Raw genomic sequence first — 12,555 nt, forward strand, 5'->3', positions numbered from 1 at the left:
AGAAGAAGAAGAAGAAGAAGAAGAAGAAGAAGAAGAAGAAGAAGAAGGAGAAGAAGAAGGAGGAGAAGGAGAAGGAGAAGGAGGAGAAGGAGGAGGAGGAGAATGGCAATTTGTAAAAAAATGCTCTAGATCTCTAACAATAAGAGAAGTGTGCATCAAAATAACTCTGAGATTTTACTTCACACCGAATAAATTGGCAGAAATGACAAAAGATGAGAAGTCCATGTTGTAGGATTACAGAAAGAAGGGAATACTGATTTATTGTTGGTAGAGCTGTAAATTGGTATAGCCTGGAGAATAATCTGGAATTATGCAAATAAAGTAAATATAAAATGTCTGTTTGGTATTGGAAACCTTTTGTAACCAGGACTCTTGCTATTTTTCTATTCTTCTTATGGTTTATTCCAGTCTACATACTTTACAATGTAGTGATAGTCCTTGCTATTACTTGAAAGTGATACTCCATCTCCCAGCTCTGTCCTTTTTTACTGGCTGGCTCTCATGATTGTAACATTCTCCTTCCTTCCACCATTAAACTTTTATTTTACTTCAAGTTTCGGCTCAAATCCTATATTCTGCAGGAGGCCTCTCCTGGTTGATCCCGCTGCTAACGCCTTTCCTCTGAGATTACTTTCCATCTACTCTGTATATTTCTGTAGTGTTGTTTGCATGTTTTCTCTTTTATTACAATGTGAGCTCCTTGAGGGTAGGGATTGCATGTTTGCCTTTCTTTGTGCCTTGCTTAGCACAGTGCCTGGAACATAGTAAGCTATTAAGAAATGTATATGGACTGACTAAAATATCTAAGCCCTTTGATTCAAATATTCTGCTATTAGTCATGTACCCCATGGAAATCAATGATAAAAATAAAAGCCCTATATACACCAGAATATTCACTGCAGCATTTTTTTAAGTCAGCAAAGAATGCAAAATAAAATACAAAAATGGTAATAACATGAGAATGATGGAAAAAAAAGGAACAAAGTATGAGCACAAAACATGGGGAAATAGATATTACTAATGCAAGCAGGCAAAGTTGACTTTAGACATATGACTAACACCTGGTACATTGAGGCCTATAACCCATTGAGAGAAACAATTATTTCTCTCTTATATTTAATAACTAATTATTGAAATAGGACCAAAGTTGTTCTCTTTTTTACTTCTTCATTCAGAAATTAGCCCTTGTAGGATATACAGGAATGCTTTGAAGTACAGGGCTGACACTGAGAGGTAGAACTCAGATCTGTTCAAAAGATAAAGCTAGGTGAATTGATTGATGGATTCTGGCCCATTGTGTTTTACTCACACTGGTCTGGGAAAATGTGGATTCTCCCTTTTGTCACATGGGCGATATGGATACAGATAATTCTCTTTGACCAAGACTGTGTGATCAATGTCAAGTGTCCCAAGACCCTCATTGGAATAAGTCCCCCTTCATTATAATATTCATTTTCTCATTAATTGTTAACCTATCAAAGTTGATTTCTACCCTCAGGAACATCCTCTCTTCCAAGGGAATATAAGCATTGAGTGAGTTCCATGAGAGGTCTTTTAGTCTGAGAGACAGCCAAATGATCATCCTTTTACTAATAATATACTAGCATTATTAATAAAATGATAAATTACTCAGAAACTACGTCTCTTGAACTTTTAAAATGTTACACCATGATTGGAATGTGGCAATGGTGGAGTATACCTTTGTTGGGAATAACATTATATTAAGAATATATATGCATATGAGGAACTCCAGGAAAGAGTGGAGAATAACTATAGTAAAGGTTTGAGAAGTAAAGCACTTTCTAGTGATGTAAGTACAAAGATCAGATCATGGGAAGGGAGATGCTCTCCCTCAAATTTGACCAATATACCAGCATGGTCAATACAGAGGTAGAGAAGCTGTGCTCAACTGAATCAAGGCTGTATCCTTATTAACATCTTTTCCACACTATGGCTAAGTGTAACTTTTTTCGTTAACTGTTAGATGGTCTATGGCTACCACATTTCAATCCAATTCTATACCTGAAATACTATTTCAGCCTGAATCAGTCCTAGTCTACAACTGGTGAAGAGAATTAAACACACCCAGACCAATGACAGAAAAATTTTCATTTTTCTTTTTATTTAAATTTTTTTTAATTAATTTGTTTGTGTACTTTTAGTTTACAGGATTCAATTCCTTGAGTTTCATATTTTGTCCCCCTCCCTCCCCTCTCCCCCATGGCGGCATATAGTCAAGTATAGGATCTGTAAATACTTTCACATTATACATTAGTCAGGTTATAAGGATGGATTGTATCAGATGGAATGAAAAATGGTAAAGAGGACATAAAACCAAACAAGAAAAGGAAAAAGATCAGGTATTTTGCTTCCATCTGGATATAAACTCAGTTCTTTCTAGTTCTTTCTCTGGATGCACACATTTCCCTCCATCATGAGTCTTTTGGGATTGACTTATATCACTGCATTGCTGAGAAGAGTCCAGTCTATCAAAGTTAGTCATCACACATACGTTTGTCTGTAATTGTGTACAAATTTCTCCTGGTTCTACTCTTCTCACTCAGCATCACTTCGTATAGAAATTTTCATTTTTCAAAGATTCAACTAAATACTTATTCCTATCCCCATTCAAGAAGGTCTTTGAAAGAACATACTCCTGAGGATTTGAACAGGAGAAAATGCTTAGCCATGGTTAGGGGAAGAACCAAAGACCATAAAAGCTTGAAATAATATTAACTGATTAGTAGAGTAGTGATGGACAACAAAAATTTAAAAGAGAAAATATGGAGTTGAACACAGTCCCCAAACATATAAACCAGCAGTAAGACAAAAAAAAAGGGAAATGTACAAATAAGAAGTAGACACAATGAAATGAGTTTATACTAGCAGTAACGAAAAGCATCTCCAAAATTCTCAATGAAAATGAATGTCAATATATAAATTCTATGGGACTCCCAGAAATAATGTACAATTAGTGAAAAGGCAAAGATCTGGGAGATGGAAAATCATGCACAAGGAATCGCAAGAAGCCCAGTGTTGCTGGATGGCAAAGCACATGGATGGGGAATCAAACGTAAAAAGACTAGAAATGTAGGGAGAAGCCAGAGATTTTAAATGCCAAAAGGGTGAGAGAGGATTCTGGGAAGATGGCAGAGTAGGTCAGAAAATGCCAACCTCTCAAGACTTTCCCCCACAAGAGTTAAAATAGCACCTTAGGGCAAACAAAGTGTGTGTAGAAATAAATAAGAACAGGGGCATAACTGGGTTCCTCCTAGGATAATTTGAGAAGATCAGAATCTTCTCAAAAGATCTCAGAATAAGGTTTGGTCCCTGTGAAGAGTAAACATCTCCAGGCTATTATGTTCCATTTTGGGAGCAAGCAGGAAGCCCTGGGTTAGTTGGTTTGAGAGGCTGCCTCAACTCCAGCCAACTCAATATGTCTAAAACTGAGCTAATTTCCCCCACAAATCACATCCTCTTAGTTATCCTCAAATTCTCACTCTTACTCATCCCACGAAGTAATTTTGACCCTCAAAATAGTTCTTATTCATGCCCCTTTCTCTCTTTTGACCCAGCTGCCATCTCAGTATAGACTATTATTACCTCACACCTGGACCATTATGATAGCATTCTGTTTGCTCTGCCTGCCTCAAATCTCTTCCCACTCTAGTCCATCCTTTACTCTGATGTCAAAATGATCTTCTTTAAGTCCAGGTCTCACTGTCACTCTCATAGTTAATGAAGTCCAGTATCACCTCCATAATCAAATATAAAGTTATCTATTTGGCATTCAATGTCCTTCATATGCAGCTCCCCTTACTGATGCAGTCTTCTTGCATCTTAATTTTACTCCCCTCCTCATTTCACATCACCCAAATGCCCTCTGCCAGTATACTTTCCTTCAGTCTTGTTTCACATAGTAAGGTGGCCTGTCTTGCCAAACCAAAACCCTTTACACACATTTTATCTTATTCTGTCTCATCTTGATTACACCCTCTGCCAACTCTCATTCATCTTCAATCTTGCCCTGTCTAATGCCTCTTCCCCTCCTGCTTACAAATAGCCCATGTCTCTCACAATCTCAAAAAAGCGATCACTTCATCTATCCATCCATCCATCCATCCATCCATCCATCCATCCATCCATCCATCCACCCATCCATCCATCCACCCATCCATCCATCCATCCACCCATCCCTGTTAGCTATCATCTCTTATCTTTTCTCCCTTTTATGGAAAGACTCCTTTAGAAGTTCATTTGTAATAGATGCCTCTCTTACCTCTTTATACTCTGGTTTCAGATCTCACCATTCAACTGAAACTGCTCTTTCAAGTTGCTAATGATCTCTTAATTACCTAATCTAATGGTCTTTTCTTAATCTTAATGCTTCCTGACTTCTCTGTAGCCTTTTACACTGTTAATCATACTCTTTTTCTTGATAATCTCTTTTATTAGTCCCCTACTATGTACCAGGAACTGGGCTAAATGAGTTTTTTCTTTAAGTTTTATCTCTTTGAGCCTCTGCTCTATGATATCATTGGTGATAAGGAAATATTATAATAATATTCATTTTATAGTTGAACAGATTGAGGCAGAGAGGTGATTTGCCCAGGGTCACACAGTTAGTAAGTATCCAAAGTTAGATCATTACTAATCTTTCAGAATCCAAGCTTAGTGTTCCAGGTTTTGGTGATACTATTTTCTCTTCCTATCTGTTCTATTACTCCATCTCCATCTTCTTTGGTGGTTCATCATCTATGTCATGCTAACTATCTATAAGTGTCCCCCAAGGGTATATCCTAAGCTCCATTCTATTTTTTTTAATTTACCCTTTCACCTGGAGATCTCATTAGTTCCTATTGAATAAATAATTGTCTCTATGGAAATGATTTCCAGATCTATATATCTAACCCTAAGAGAATTCATAATTTTCTTCCCAAACTCCCAACCCTTCCAGACTTTACCACCATTCTCTTAGTTACCCATGCCCACAACTTCATCTTAGATTTAAGCCTCTTATTAACCATTTTTTGTAAATGTGTCATCTGTCAGAAAAAAAAGTTTCTTCCTAAATGATGATCCATGCTTTTCTTTGATCTGTTTGCTTCTAAAATTATTAAAAAACAAACAAAAAAACAACCTCTTTTCAGTGTCCCTTAAAATTCCCTTCCAGCCTCACCTCATTCTGCATACTTCTAAGCACTTTCCAAGTGGTCTGTAATATTCACCCAAATATTTCTGTTTCTCTTCCTGTAAATCCTCAGCTACATACTTGTCCCTCTAGTTCCTGAATTTCCTTTTAGAAAATCTTATTAATATACAATGCTATTCCATTGTTCATTTAATCTCTTCTGTTCATCATGAATCAGCTATGGCCTTACTTAGGTAAAATCAGATGCTTTAATGTTTCTAATTCACTTTGTTCACTACACTTTGTGTATTGGTACATAGCCATCACAAGCCATGCATTTTCTTGTTGGCTCTATCTTCCACATTGTAGTCAAGAAGGCATTAGTCCTTTCAAATGCTATTTTTCCTGATAAGAATAATAATAGGTAGCATTTACATAAGATTTAAAGGTTTGCAAAGCATTTTATTATTACAGATTATTGTTCAGTTGTATCTAACTCTTCATGGTCCCATTTGGAATTTTCTTGGCAAAGATAGTAGAGTAGTTTGCCATTTCCCTCTCCAGCTCATTTGACAGATGAGGAACTGAGGCACAGAGGATTAAATTACTTATACAAAGTCATACAGTTAGTAAGGGTTTGAAGCCAGATTTGAACTCAGCAAGATGGATCTTTCCAACTCCAGGCCTACTGTGCCACCAAGATGCCAAGGGAGGTAGTGGGATAGTGGGAGAGATGCTACCATGTTTCCCCGATAATAAGACACTGTCTTATTAATTTTTTTGGACAGAAAAACACCAGAGGGCTTATTTTCAGGGGAGGGCTTATTTTAATGAACATTGACAGCAATTTTAATAAACAAGTAAATGTGAACAAAAAAATGTACCTTTATTCAATAAGCAAATCACTGGGGAAGAACAGGATGACGCGCTCAATGCTGCAGCTCTGATTGGATGCAGCTCGGAGTGCGGCATGCGTTTCACCCGGGGGGGGGACGGTGCATACAGAGGGTACCGTAATGTAGCATGTAGCGCAGGGGATCACCTTCACTACAGTAGCAATCTCAATAGGGCTTATTTTCGGGGGAGGGCTTATTTTAGAGGAATCTTTCACAGTAAGGGGAGGGCTTATTTTCGGGATAGGTCTTATTATCGGGGAAACACGGTATTAATATCTGGGCTACTATTAATATCCTCATTTTATAGAAGAGGAAACTGAAGTAGACAGAGGTTAAATGGCTTGCCCAGGGTCACAAGTATGTGTCTGAAAACAGATCTGAACTCCGGTCTTCCTGATTCTAAGTTAGGCACTCCATCTACTCCACTTCCTACTCACAGAGGTATTTGGAGATAGATGATTAGAAAACTGTAGAGACAGATAAAGATAAATATAGGGATAGCTGCAGAAGACATAGATATAGCTGCATAAGTATATTTCCTTCCTCATTTTCAGTTTAAAACTCTTTTGATCAGATTCACAAATACTTCTGGCCAAGTCCCCACCTGTGTTCTAGATCTATTCCCTGCTGGCTCTTGATCTCCTCATCAAGATCCTAAAGGATCTTGCTCCAACATTTATCTACTTTCTCTCCATAATCATTGGTCATTCACATTCAAATGAGTCCTCCCAATAAAGCTATAAACCACCACAGGTACATCTATCTTAAAAAAAAAATCTTGTGCCTAACTTTGCTATCCCTTCTACCATTCTAGTTTTTCCTTTCTCTCGTAGGAATTCTGCACTCAATATTTTCACTTCATCTCATTCACTCCTAACTTTATTCAATATGGTTTTTATCTCCCTTACTTTCCTTAAACTTATCTCTTGTGGGTTGCTAATGATACTCTAGCCCAGTGGCCATTATCATATGCCATGCTCTTTGACTCTTCCGAGAGACATTATTATTAATAACCAATTAATATTGGAGATACGGGGTTTTTTCCCTTTCTATTTCCTCATTCAAAGTCCAGTCCTTATGAAGGACAGGTTAGGTTAACAATTTCCTCAGTCTTGGGTGGGATACTACCCAACCAGAAAGCTCTGATTAAAGGGTAAAGACCACCTTATCTAGGTGAATTCCGCACCTTTTTCAACTACTTAAGTAGTTTAGGTGAAGGATAGATCCTTTTGTATATATTGCTAGAGGCAGAATGATATGGGTGGAGATGCATCTCTTTGCCCAAGAGTGACATAATGAAGTTTCATTCCCCAGTGTTTCATTAGAATAAGTCTACCCCTGGGCAGCTAGTTGTCTCAGTGAAAAATAGAGTACCAGCCCTGTAGTCAGGAAGACCTGAGTTCAAATTCATCCTCAGACACTTAACACTTACTAGCCCTGTGACCTTGGGCAAGTCACTTAACCCTAATTGCCCTGCTCTCCCCCCTACAAAAAGCAAAAAAAAGAAAAAAGAATAAGCCCACCCCTTATCATAATATTCAGCCTCTCATTAATTGTTAACCAGTCAAAGTTGATTTCTGCCTTTCAAGAACACCCACTCTTCCAAGAGTATTGAAGCATTCAAGGTACCCCAAGATTTGGGTACCCCGAGGTTTGTCTGTTTTATGAGAGAAAGCCACTGACTTCAATCCATTAATTATTTGCTAGCCATAATTGATAAACTAATTACTAATTATTCAGAATCAATGTCTGGGACTCTTCTGAGTCCTAGGCATTGAAGTCTGAGCTCCTACTGCACCCTAAGGATCACCAGGCTTTTCCAGATATCCTGCATATGAATGCTTCTTTAGTGTTGTCCCCCCTAAGTAGAATGTTAGCACCTTGAGAGCAAGGACTATCTTACTTTATTTTATCATATATTAAGTATTTAATAAAATGCTTTCCTATTTATTCATTCCTTTGCGCTGAATTTCATGGTATTTTTTTTTCCGTCCTCATTTCCCTTGACTTCTTTTGCATTATCTCGGTTTTGATGATAATACATTTTCCTTGCTTTTTTCCTACATTTCTATTCTCTCTGTCTTTTTCTTCTTGTTCCATAACTGTGATCTTTACATAAGATTAAGCCCTCTTCTCTCTATAATATCAATCACATAGAGGTCATCCATACTCACAGCTTCAAACTTCTATACTTATGTCTCCCAAATCTATATCTTTAGTCCTAACTTCTCTCCTGAGGTTGAAGAGTTCCATTCTCCAGGTGTTCACTGGACATTTTTGTTCATATGTACTCCATCATGTAAAATTTCACATGATGAAAACATAGCTTTATCAGTTTGTCCCCAAACAGACTCTCCCTATCTCATTTTCTTTGTCTTTATCAAAGTTACCATCATTTCTCTCTAAGGCTCAAAAATTCAGTCATATTTTACACATTTCTTCACTTCATCCTTATAGCTGGTCAGGCATCAAGTCTCCATTCTTACTCTCCAGTGTCTCTTGCTTTCATATTTTTATCCCCATTCCCACTGCCATTACCAAAGTGTAGCCCCTTATCACTCCATAGATGAATTATTGAAACTTTCTCTTGCATGTTTCTCTTAACTCCATTCTCCTCCTCATAATCCACCCTGAGTATTACAAGGGGATTAGACTCCTAACTGAAAAATAATAAAACACAGTTATATTAATAGAAGATCTATAGCATGAATTTATACTTCAAATATGCATCATAGTATAACATATAAATATACGATATATGCAAAATATGAGTTATTTTAGTTATATGAATTACAGGAATGTACTACCTATTAATGATTGATTTTATACATTTATATTGTATAATTCTTTAGAGGTCATGAGAACCCCAAAATTCCTAGACAAGGCTCTAAAAACAATAATATTTAGTAAATGATAGCCAGAATAGCTTGTTTTTTCTCTTGTGCTTTCTAGTTCACAAAGTACTTTCCTATATCTTCTCTCATTTGATCTTCACAACTTTGCAGACTTGGCTAGGTAAGCATAATTATTCTCATTTTATCGATGAGGAAACTGAGATCCAGAGAAAAGTGTGATTGTCATTTATCAAATAGCTAGCAAGCCGCCAGAGAAACAGGTGTCTTCTGGCAACTGATCCGACATTCTCTGCCTTACATGTTGCTTCTCCCAACAATAAAGCTTAGTGATGTTAATGATACTTAGTTGGTATTTGAAAGTCTGTAAAGTGAAAGAGAGATTAGATTTCATCTGTTTGACCCCAAAGGGCAGAAGAATAGGTAGAAGTTAAAGAGGGGCAACTTTAGACTTGATGTAAAGAAAAAAAGTTCCTAAAAATTAGAGTGATGTAGAAAAGAAAATGGCTTCCTCCTGAGGATGTAGATTCCCTATTGTTTAAGATTTACAAACGGAGGCTAGATGTCCATTTGTTTAGCATGCTATATAAAAGGGATGCTTATTCAGGTGTGGCCCTTCAAGTTCTTGGATTGTTTGTGATTACCTTCTGCATCATCTTTCTCCATACTCTTCTTCTTTTTATGGCAATCCCATATCCATCTTCTAGATAAATTGTTAAATTTGCTAATTGAATACGTCATTCAGTCATGTGGAAATTGGAATTCGAATCTTGGGTTGGACTTTGGACTGTGCCAGTAACTCATCCCATAACCTGAGCTGACTCAACATTTCTCATACTCATAAAATTGGGATGCTTACTTGAAGTGTCTGTGAAACACGTTAAGATTTTAATATCCTCGAGTAACTACTCTAAAAAGACAGTCTATTCCCATTATATAGTGGTGAGGAGTTTCAAAAGCCTCCAAAGAAAAAGCTTTTCTTTTTTAAAAAATTGATTCTGAGCCCAATTTCAGACTTTCTTCTTTGATGAGGATAGTTCCTGGAAAAATATTCCAGAGTTTAGGGATTTAAAAAAAAATACACAGTTGGTTCCCTGAAAACTCTAGAGGAGTAAGGCTTAAAAGGAACGTTGGGATTTTATTATCCATATCTTGGAACTTTCTAAGACAAGATTTCACTTTCAATTAAATGAGGTTCAGCTAGTAACGGACTCTATCTGGTCCTCTATCACCGATCCCTTAAAAATAAAGAAAAAATTTAAACAAAAAGAAGGCTTCATGTGGTGCATAGGGAAAGTAATTTAAGTACAGAGTCAAAAACTTGAAAGAGATCTTTGGGGGCACCTTGTTCAACCTTTTCCCTTTATTTTTTAAAAAGTGCATTGATTATTTTATTTTTATATAAATTTGTAAAGTATACTTCTTTTTTTAATTAAAATTTATGTTCATTTTTAGTTTACATCATTCATTTCCACAAGATTCTGAGTTACAAATTTTCTCCCCATCTTTCCTCTACCCACCATCCCAAAACAGCAGTCCCATTCATTGTATATCCCCTACCCCAAACTGCTCTCTCCTATATCTTCCCCATACCCCCTCAGACTTTCCAGTAGGGCAAGATGGATCTCTATACCCCAGTGCCTGTATATCTTATTCCCCAGTTGCATATAAAAAATAATATATATATATATATATATATATATATATATTTTTTTTTAATATCTGATTTCAAAACTTTGAATTCCAGATTCTTTCCTTTCCTCCCTCATCACCCACCCTTACTGGGAAGATAAGCAATTCAATATAGATTGTTCATGAGTAGCTACACAAAACATTTTCATAGTGAATATATTGTGAAAGATTGACTGTATTTCCCTCCATCCTATCCCACTCAACACTTGTTCTATTCTCTACTTTGACCCTGTCCCTTTTCAAAAGTGGGTGCTTCCAACTTTCCTCCCCCCCAAACTGTCCTTCCCTCCATCATCCCCCACTCATCCCCCTCCTCCCTGCTCTCCTGTAAGGTGAGATACCCTATTTAGTGTGTGTCATTCCCTCCCTCAGCCAAATTCAATGAGAGTAAGGTTGACTCATTCCCTTTTGCCTTCCTGTTCTTCCCCTCCATTATAATAGTTTTCCCTTGACTCTTCTATATGAGATAATTAACCCCATTCTGTCTCTCCCCATCTCCTCTCATTATATTCCTCTCTCACCTCTCAATTTCACCTTTTAAGTATCAACCCTTCCTATTAAATTGGTCCTGTGCCCTCTCTCTATATATACCTGTAAACATATATACACACACATTCACATATGTGTTCATATGCCCAAATATGCTCCTATATAGACATATATATGTACATAGACATATATATACACACATATTTATATTCCCTTCAACTATTCTCATACTGAGAAAAGCTTCATAAGTTACAATTATCATTTTTTCATGTAGGAATGTAAATAGTTCAACTTTGATAAGTTCCTTATTATTTCTTTTCCCTGTTTACCCTTTCATGCTTCTCTTGCTTCTTGTATCTGAATGTCAAGTTTTCTATTCAACTCTGGTTTTTTCATCAAGATTGCTTTTAAGTCCTCTATTTCATTGAATTACCATATTTTCCCCTGAAACATGATACTCAGTTTTACTGGGTAGGTGATCCTTGGTTTTAATCCCAGCTCTTTTGACCTCCAGAATATCATATTCCAAGCCCTTTGATCCCCCAATGTAGAAGCTGCCAGATTCTGTGTTATCCTGATTGTGTTTCCACAATATTAAAATTGTTTCTTCCTGGCTGCTTGTAATATTTTCTCCTTGATCTGAGAACTCTGAAATCTGGCTATAATATTCCTAGGAGTTTTCTTTTGGGGATCTTTTTCAGGAGTTGATCAGTGGATTCTTTCAACCTCTATTTTGCCCTCCGGTTCTAAAACATCAGGGCAATTTTCCTTGAAAATTTCTTGAAGGATGATTTCTAGGTTCTTTTTTTGATCATGGCTTTCAGGTGGTCTAATAGTTTTAAAATTATCTCTCCTGGATCTATTTTCCATTTCAGTGGTTTTTCCAATGACATATTTCACATTGCCTCCTATTTTTTCATTTGTTTAATAGTATCTTGCTTTCTCATAAAGTCACTATCTTCCATTTGCTCCAATCTAATTCTGAAGCAATTATTCTCTTCAGTGAGCTTTTGAGATTCTTTTTCTATCTGGCAAATTCAACTTTTTAAGCATTCTTCCCCTCATTGGATTTTTGAGCCTCTTTTGCCAAATGGCTATTTTGAGTTGGTCAATTTTTTAAGGTGTTATTTTCTTCAGTCAGATTGTTGGCTCTCTTTCTGTGATTTTCTTGCATCATTCTCATTTCTCTTCCCAATTTTTCCTCCACTTCTTTTATTTGATTCTCAAAATCCTTCTTAAGCTACTATGGCCATTAACCAGTTCATATTTTTCTTGGAAACTTTTAGTGCAGGAGTTCTGACTTCACTGTCTTCCTCCTGTTCCATGCTTTGATCCTTTTTGTCCCCCAAAAAGGAATCTAAAGTTGGATTGCTGTGCTTGCTTTCCTTCCTTTGCTTGTTCATGTTGCCACTCAATTACTTGACTTTTGAGCTTTTTGCCACAATAGAACTCTGCTACCAGAAAGGTATTTTAGGTGGTTATAGAGGGAGCATAT

This window comes from Petaurus breviceps, unplaced genomic scaffold (assembly GCF_028583685.1).
Source record: "Petaurus breviceps papuanus isolate PSGF00001 unplaced genomic scaffold, PetGlider_PUasm1.0 98, whole genome shotgun sequence".
Taxonomy (NCBI): Eukaryota; Metazoa; Chordata; class Mammalia; order Diprotodontia; family Petauridae; genus Petaurus; species Petaurus breviceps.